We start from the raw sequence: 9123 nt of genomic DNA on the forward strand, positions 1-9123 counted from the left end.
GCAGACATGACTGTATTTATAAGCAAGCTCTCCCAGCATCCTGATTATACCCTGACGATGATGGCAGTTTTAGGCCATCGAAAGCTTGGTTTTATTTATTAAAACTGTATTGTTTTATACTTCCTGGTGATCACTTTGTTGTCTTTTAAAAATATGTTCATACCCAGGAATCGATCTTCTATTTTTAATGTTATTTTTATATATATATATATATATATATATAGTAGAGTACAAAAGTAAAGAACACCAGGAGAAAAAAAGAGACTCTAAAAAATATTTAATGGTTGAAACCAACAAGACAATGCATGGCTAAAACCTATAAAATTGTTCCTTAGAAATCTACAAAAATTAAAAACCTAGCTTTCGTTGGCAAACTGCCAACTTCCTCAGGGCTGTAGTTCATACAGGGCGGGAGAAGCTCCCTTATAGCTGGCCATTACTCTGCATCCGGCACCAAGCCCCAGTCATTGGGCGTGGCCGGTCAATGAGGATTTTACTCTCCTTGCTACAGATGGTTCGGCTCCTGCTCCTACTTTCAGTCCCAGAGTCAGTCCTCCCTTCATGAGCACACTCCTCCACCGGAGAAGCTTTTTCCCGCAGGAGTGACCCTGCAACTACTCCCGAATTGGAGAATGGTGGAGGATATAACTGGCTTATGGGATGGAAACACCCTTTATCCCAGGTTGCACAAGTAGGGGGAGGGTGCAGTCGTTCGTTTTGTGCTCCAGGACGACCCATGGAGTCATAAACACTCGTGCCAGTCCCCATGGGGCGTGCATCGTGCTTACAAGCAGATAGTCCACTCTTCTCCACTCCGCTCCACTCAGCATCCCCACACATGGGGGGGGGGGGCGGAGAGGCCGCACAACCGTCCATTCCCCGAAGACGCCTCACGGTCCCCAACCAGATGCAGGTGCCGGATGCAGAGTAATGGCCAGCTATAAGGGAGCTTCTCCCGCCCTGTATGAACTACAGCCCTGAGGAAGTTGGCAGTTTGCCAACGAAAGCTAGGTTTTTAATTTTTGTAGATTTCTAAGGAACAATTTTATAGGTTTTAGCCATGCATTGTCTTGTTGGTTTCAACCATTAAATATTTTTTAGAGTCTCTTTTTTCTCCTGGTGTTCTTTACTTTTGTACTCTACTATGGATCCTCCCAGGAGTCATGGAGTCTGCAGTCTGCATCCGGTATCGTGATCGTGTCATTGGACCCAGGTGATTTGATAAAGTCATAGGCGAAACCTCTAGCCCCATAGGCTGTCACCGGTAGCGTGGGGTGGCTCGGTGACTTGTTCCTCCCCTCTTTCGCATGTGAGCGAGTAACTACCCGTCCGGGGCCCTCCTCCTCCCTACCGGCCTTCGCGCTCCCCCCTCCTCTTTCCCGGCTGATCATGTCTCCTGCATCCTCTTCCCCGTGCATTGGCTTGTTTATAAACTGTTTCTCCCATTGACCTGTTTATACCCTGATGATGTTGGCAGAGGCCAACGAAAGCTTGGTTTTACCTTTTTATTAAAACTTTTAACGTTTTATACTTCCCTGGTGATCACGTTCTGTTATTTTATATATACTTGGAGGTCTTCTAGTCCAGGGGTAGGCAACCTTGGCTCTTTTATGACTCGTGGACTTCAATTCCCAGAATTCCTGAGCCAGCACATCTGGCTCAGGATTTCTGGAAGTTGAAGTCCCCGAGTCATAAAAGAGCCAAGGTTGCCTACTCCTGTTCTAGTCCAAACCCCATACCATTTCAGATAAATGGTTGTCCAGCCTCTTTTTGAAAGCTTTCGGTAATGGAGGACCCACAACTTCTAAAGGCAAGTTATTCCATTGGTTGATTGCTCTCACTGTTAGGAAATTTCTCCTTAGTTCTTCTAGGATGCCTCTCTCCTTGATTATGGTAAAATAGGGGGAAGCGTTATTTTGCTAAATCTGTCATATGATGGCAGCGAACACAATGTTTCGTTTTCATTGGAGCTTTGCAAAGTAGGAAAATAGTTCCCGGAATAGAAACAGGTGATTCTTTTGGTCCTACTTTTTTTTTTAGCTTACATTAACCTCTCCTAAGTATTCACTGATGAACAAGCGAAGCACTTCTTTTAGTGAGCACTTGCATGCAATAATGGTTAAGCTCTTAAACTGAGGAGGATCAATTATTAAATATTATGCATTGCTTTAAGAACAGTTCGTATCTCCAAACATTTGTGAAAACATAAATATCAATGTGGCAGCCATATTAGCTATAATGCTATGAACTTGCTCTATTTATGCCCAATAACCTTTTGATCTCTCTCTCTCTCCCTCTCTCTCTCCACACACACACACACACACACACACACACACACACACACATATAAATATATATAAAATATATAAAATGGTGGGATTTTTAAAGATTTCTCCTTCCTGTTCAATCTGACATGCTGCACATATACTTTAGGTTTTCTTTCTTTCTTTCTTTCTTTCTTTCTTTCTTTCTTTCTTTCTTTCTTTCTTTCTTTCTTTCTTTCTTTCTTTCTTTCTTTCTTTCTTTCTTTCTTTCTTTCTCTCCTCTTCTGTTTTTATGTGTGGTTATCAATTTGGCCTGTGTGGAGACCCAAGGATTTCAAAGCCTCTCTTTCTGGCAGATAATTTTTCACGGGAGAGACAGCAGTTCACAATCCCACAAAGAGAACAGGAGCAGAATTTGCATTCCAGATCCTGTCATGCCACGAGACAGCCCGGTGTGCTCAGAAGGAAAGGCAGACAGGGATACAATATGGGCACCCAGAGCAAGAGCCCAGCTGCCTCAGCACAACATGCTGCTGGGTAAGAACTACGGAGATGAGCAGAGTTTTCTGGGGTGTTATGCCTGGAGGGGCATCTCGGCCCTACCAGCAGCTGTGGGAGAAGCAACCTGACGATCTGTCATTAAAAGACCTCCCTTAAGGGTCTGTATGGCTGACTCCAGCTAAATGAGTTTAGATATTGCCTTGACATATCCCTTGCTGATTAGGTAGATAAGGCATCCTCGTGAGGCGAGCGTTGTCATCCATTTTCAAGTTCCCCTCGGCGCACTTCTAGCCTCTTCCCCTCCCAGATACAGAAAATTAAGAGTCAGAGGCGCTACAGAGAAAAACATACCTGGCTCATAAATAATGGATGCTAGGCCCATGAGCAAAAGGCCAAAATGATGGCAACGGTGACAGGAGGTGACAGCAGCTCTTATCAAATTCCTGAATTTGATCCAGCTATTATGGGGATATGGATGGATATCTATATATATCTCCTCACTACCAAGCTGGCTACGGAGCATAGTGGTTAAAGCACTTTGATGCTGGAGATCGAGGTTTAAATCCCAGCTGGGGTCCTTGGCAAGGACCCCCCAATGCTTCACCTGCCTACCTCAAAAATATGAGAGTGACACCAACTAGGAGAGTCATGCCAGCTTAGAAGTGGGCCGGATTAACAAACTCCACATCAGATACTGAGGACCCAGGACAATCTGCTGATAAAAAGGCTACTGGAACAAACCATACAGGGATGAGACAAGAGAACTTGAAATTGATGGAATGCTACTACAGCAGTAGACCTAACAAGAGGGGATAAATCAAATGCATGAGGAAACTATGGATGGATAGAAGACCTGCATCCACTTAGAAACACCTTGTTACCCAATCTTCAACACAGTGAAGAGGAAGTTGCACTCTCACAACTTGAGACAGACCAACTACACATTACATCCCAGACTGAAGAAGACTCAGAAGAACAACTGGTTGCACAATGCGCAGCTGATACCTGAAGCTGGAATATCACCACTGCCTCTTCCATTTCTGAGCACAGCAACTGATATGAGGTATGAGATCCTGGATAAACTAGCTACAGTCAAGACTGGCTCAGCAGAGAAGTATTATCAGATAGTTCCCTAGAAGATGTCAATACCGCCCTCACAACAATCCCTACTTCCACCATAACTCAAACCAATGAACTGGCATACACTGCAGCTATTATAACCTTGGAGATGTTTGGCTACACAAACAAGGACAATATTACATACCCACTCCCCAGAAAATAAAATTAAAAGCTAAAATCAAAGTGACTTGGAGAGAGGTTAATCAGCTGGTAGAGTTACAAAAGAGTGTGAAGATTAGAGATAAGACTCTGGAAAAATACAAGGGCCTGACTCCATCTGAAGCCCTGAAGACTGCTAAGGCTCATGGCACTAGTTCCAGGCTAAGGATATACACTAGAGAAGCAGAAGTCAAGAAGATCAATGTCCTGTTCTCCAAAGAACCATCCAAGGTCTACTCCCAACTGCAATGCAATAACATAGTAACAGTAAAGCTACAACAGTAGAAACCGAACACCATTGGAAGAACATATTGGAGGAAAAGAAGACATATAACAGCGATGCAAAGTGGATGCAGGACCTGAGATCATAGCCACCAAGCTATAGGACCATATGGCCAGTAGATGAGCACTGCTCAGAAGGGCACTGGGAACACCAGAGGCCCAAAACACCAGTTCCTCATAGACAGAGCAGTTGCCCAAGACTCAAAGTCTAAACAGATCAATCTGAGCACAGCCTGGATTTTCAGGAAAGCCTACAATTCAATGCCACACACATGGATCTGTGAATGCCTGACGCTGGAAAAAGTCAACAGGGCACTAAGAATCTTCCTCAAAAACTCAATGGGACTGTGGAAGACAACACTGGAAGTCAACTCAAGACAGCTCACACAAGAGACCATCAAATGGGGCATATACAACGTGATACACTGTCCCTATGGCTGTTCTGTTCGATCCCCTCAGCCAGATAATCAAACGACAGGATGTGGATATAAGTTCATGAATGAAACTACCATAAGCTACTTCATCTATGTGAATGACATCAGGGTGTATGCAAAGTGAACAAAACATTGAGTTGCTAATCCATCTGACCTGACTGGGTAAGAAGAGTTCTACGGTGAGGACAGTGGCATATCATTCAGACTGAGAAGGGTGATAATAATCAAGAGAGGTAGAGTAATAAGACTGAAGGGATGGAACTACCAGCAGATCATATAGCACAGGGGTCCCCAACCTGTGGGCCACGGCCCACTACCAGGCCGTGGCCTGCTGGCCATGGGACAGGCTGGCCAGTGCGCGCACACACATGCGTGCACACCCCCACTTGCGCTAGTGTCGCTGCTATGCAAACGGGGTGCCACACAGCAAAAATGCAGTGGCGCTAGCACCCACACGGCAAAAACAGGGCGGTGCTAGCAAGTGTCACGTGGATGCTAGCAGCACCCCGTTCGTGTTGCACTTGCTTGCGGCCCTGTTTGTGTGTGCGCGCACGCATGTGTGTAAAATGCTTCCCCCTCCCTTTCCCTCGGGTCCGCCAACCAAGAAAGGTTGGAGACCTCTGATATAGCAGAGATACAGACCAGTTGCAACTAGTTTGGTATTCCACTATCCCAAGGGTCCCATGATGAAGAGGCAAAGATGACAACAACATCCAAGTACAACCAAAGCATCAGACAGGTCCTGAAGAGCCAGCTCAATGGGAAGAACAAGATCCACACATACGTCCTGCCAGCCATCAGATGCCCTTCTGTTACAGTGAACTGGCCAAAAAAGGACGTGGGAATTGCCGATGTGAAGTCCCAGAGGCTCCTCACAATGTAAGGAGTTTTCAGAGCACCCGGAAGTACATCAGCAAGACAGCACCCAAAGATGAGTTGCCGAGACACAGCAGCAGACATGGAAAGAAGACCAAGCAGAGGAACGTTATGGCAGGGCAAGGCCAGACCCTGTGTGGGATGTGCCATCGACAGACAGCTGAGGGGGCAGGCATTGGAAATGCTGGAAAGGGCTGGACTAAAAGACAGCACTTAAGCACCAAATCCATGGCAGGGCAGGGCATATTAAATTGTAGCCTAACCACACAAGTTCTGAGTTTGTAAAATATTCCAGGCAGGTTAATTTGTTATTCCATGTACCATATGAACATAATAGCTATTGCTCCAATTTGCAGTATTTACACATTGTTCTTTGGTTATACGAAACTCACAACTGTTGAAGCTCCATTACTCGAGTGAGATTATTTCTTTTCTTGTTTGAAATGGGAGCTAGCCTTTGAGGGCCCTCTTTTATTTTATTAAAAGGTTTAGTGGAGAATACCGAAATCTCCCCTTTTCCAATGAAGCAGCTTTCCATCTCTTCCCAGTTCTAAGACAAGACAGCATTTTCTGATCTCAGCTGCACTCCCCTGGCCAGGGCAGCTGCTCTTTCAGGAAATTGAAAATAAAAAAGATCTGTAAGCACATAGGTGCTGAAATATATAGCATTTAAATTTTTGAAGTGATGTTGTCAAGGCCCCCCCTGTGTAATTCAGAGGTAAAGCTGAAGTTGACAAGGGATTCCCACAACAGTAGCTGTCGAGACAGAGAGGCTGATAAAGGCAGTGCAGAGGGATGGTGAGCTGATGTGGTTACAGGTATGCAGATCAGCGCCCAGATGATACAAGCAGCACCTGATCAGCCAGGACATGAAAGCTGTCCACTGCTGTGATAGAAGCTCACACAACGGCTACCTTGTATTTCAAGCAGTTTTTATACAGTCGAGAATACAAGTTGCTGCTCCCCACTGACTCACCTCAGACCCCCTTACATGGGTTTCTTCAAGGAGGGGACCGACAAAAGTTAAGATGGGGTCACACATAAAAAGGGGCACAACTCTGACCACACCACTGTGGCCTCCTTGCCCTTTTTGACCATCCCGTCTCCCTAAAACCTCCCCTTCTCTGGGGACCCCTCCCCCGGAGGAAAAGACTGACAGGATTGTCTTGACGCCCATGACTTGCTAAGAAGGCCTCTGCAACCTGGGAGGGAGGCTAAAGCGACATCTTGCTTAAATAAAATGAGAGCATTTAGGACATTTTGTGGATGATACGTTGTCTTCTGTGAGATCTAGCAAGGAGGCTCGTTTCCAGGCACCATGAGAAAAAGGGCAGATGTAGGCTGGGGAGCTGCTTGCTTCAGGCCACTCGCTTCGCTCTTTCTCCCAAGGCTTCTGACCATCCTCCCGAGAAGCCCTTCCCTTCCTTTGCAGCTTAATGCTATGGGCTGAAGAGAATGCTCTAATCTGCTGGAGCCATTGCTGTTTTCTCTCCTGTACTCTTATCTTAAGAAAAAATAAAGCCAAGAGCAAGGGTTGTTTTTTTTTGGTTAATGGAAAGTATAGTGCAGCTAGATTATGAATGGGGAGATCCAGATATAAAGCTAGCCTTAGTCATGTATGCTCGCTGGACATGTTTGGGACATGTGCTGCAGGTTCTTTGTCAAATAGGGCTGCTTTTTTTTAAAAAAAAATTTTTATTAGGTTTTACAAGGATAGGGGAAGGGTGGGGTCGATATGGGTATTAGGTAGGGTTCGGGAGTGGGATTGGGGTAGGGGTAGGTACAAAAATGGGGTTACCCCCAACAATAATTCCACACTTTAGCAAGCAGACTGTCGTCCGGATATAAGTATTAAATAGCAGTAATTAATATAATGATAAATAGCTATAGTCAATAAGACTAACAGTAATCATAAAAATATTAGTTAGTCCATAGATATCATTCATCTTAATAAACTTCACAATCCTTTCTCGCTAGATCGTATTGCTAACCATTGATAAAAAAAAATTTCCCATGTTTTAAAATAAACTGAATCTTCTTTCTCTTTAATCTCTAGGGTTAGTCTGTCCATTGCTGTCCATTGTAAGATTTTTGTAAGTATAATCTGGTCAGATGGTACATTTTCATTTTTCCAAAATTGGGCAAAAGGGCTGCTTTTATAGGGAACACAGATTGGTGCAGAAAGAGCTATGTACATATTTAACTATGTAGACAGCAGAGGTGTGCACCCACACACACACATAAGACCAATTCCCTTAACAATTTCCGTGGGCCAAAATACTTATTTGGATCCTGAACTCCAGCCCTGCGTGAAGGACTAGATCAGATGGTTGCCTAGGCAAAGACATCATGCCAACCTTTATCCTGTTTCCCTCCTTGAAAGTGTTAAGGAAAAGCTTAAAAGTGTCCTCCTTTACCATCCTCATGTATTCTCCCTGCAGCCTCCTCCTCCACTTTCTAGTAAGGGAAGTCTGGTGAATACAGATAAGAGAACACTCGATTCAACCTGGTGCAGCACCAAAGGCGGTATATTCTATTAATGTGAGGCTGGCCTCGTAATAAAATAATTATTTTTATTTTGGAATTTAAGCCCACTGGCAAATTCATTCCAGCGCCATGGACTGACGTTGCTTGCTCTGCTAAGGCACTAGTCTGAGCTACTAGAATTAAATTAGCACTTATCCTTGTTAGAGAGAATACAAAATAAAAAGCCCACAAATAAATGGCTGTACTGAGCAAAGAAAAAAAAATGTTCTTCTTGTCATACTTTCCTTCCTCTTTCGGAATAGCCAGTGACACCACAAGCATATATTACAAGCATCTCTCTCCAAATGCTTGCAAGTAAGCTACCAGGGGGTATATTCTATTTCAATACTGTCCAATCTCATAAACTGTGGTGAAATATATGATCACACAGTCTGGGAAACTCTCAACAGAAAAACCTTAGAAAACACCACCAAGAGAACAATTTGAGTTATTGTCATTTCAGTTCAGTCTCTATTAATGACAGCCGGCATAATTAATTTCACAGCAAAGGGTTCTTGACTTGAGCCTAACAGAAGATGATGTACCATCTCTGAGCGCTGCTTCAAACTGGAAGAGAAGAAGGGCCACCAACAGGTAGCAAGCTGTCTGTTCAGAATTGCCACCATGCCTACAAGTGATATGAGCTATGCATATTAACTGCAAGCTTATCTAAACGAGTGTCTGCACAACTGCATAAATGAAGATGAAGAGTAGTTAGTTTCCTGGCTGAGTGCAACGAGAGGGATGGGATATGCAGCCTGGCTTAACCATGGACAGGAATTTCTGAGTAGTACTTGAGAAGAAGCTTTTAATGTTTTCACTGAATGTTACACCCGCACGGAAACATCTTATAGGCACTTAAAGCAGTATTGAAGCACAAGGGAAAATAAAACAGAGCTGGAGGCCCTTAATGCAGCGTTCCCCAACCTTTCTGGGTTGGCAGCCTGGGGGGGGGGGGGGGA

The 9123-nt window shown here is 44.4% G+C and overlaps 1 protein-coding gene across 1 annotated transcript in view; it reads right to left on the minus strand.

Moving 5' to 3' along the window:
- ABCB7 (ATP binding cassette subfamily B member 7) overlaps positions 1–9123 on the minus strand; it is an 85965-nt gene that overhangs the window by 38430 nt on the left and 38412 nt on the right. The window lies entirely within an intron of this gene.

The sequence above is a fragment of the Protobothrops mucrosquamatus genome, unplaced genomic scaffold (genome assembly GCF_001527695.2).
Source record: "Protobothrops mucrosquamatus isolate PMUCROS unplaced genomic scaffold, P.Mucros_1.0 scaffold19, whole genome shotgun sequence".
In the NCBI taxonomy this organism is placed as follows: Eukaryota; Metazoa; Chordata; class Lepidosauria; order Squamata; family Viperidae; genus Protobothrops; species Protobothrops mucrosquamatus.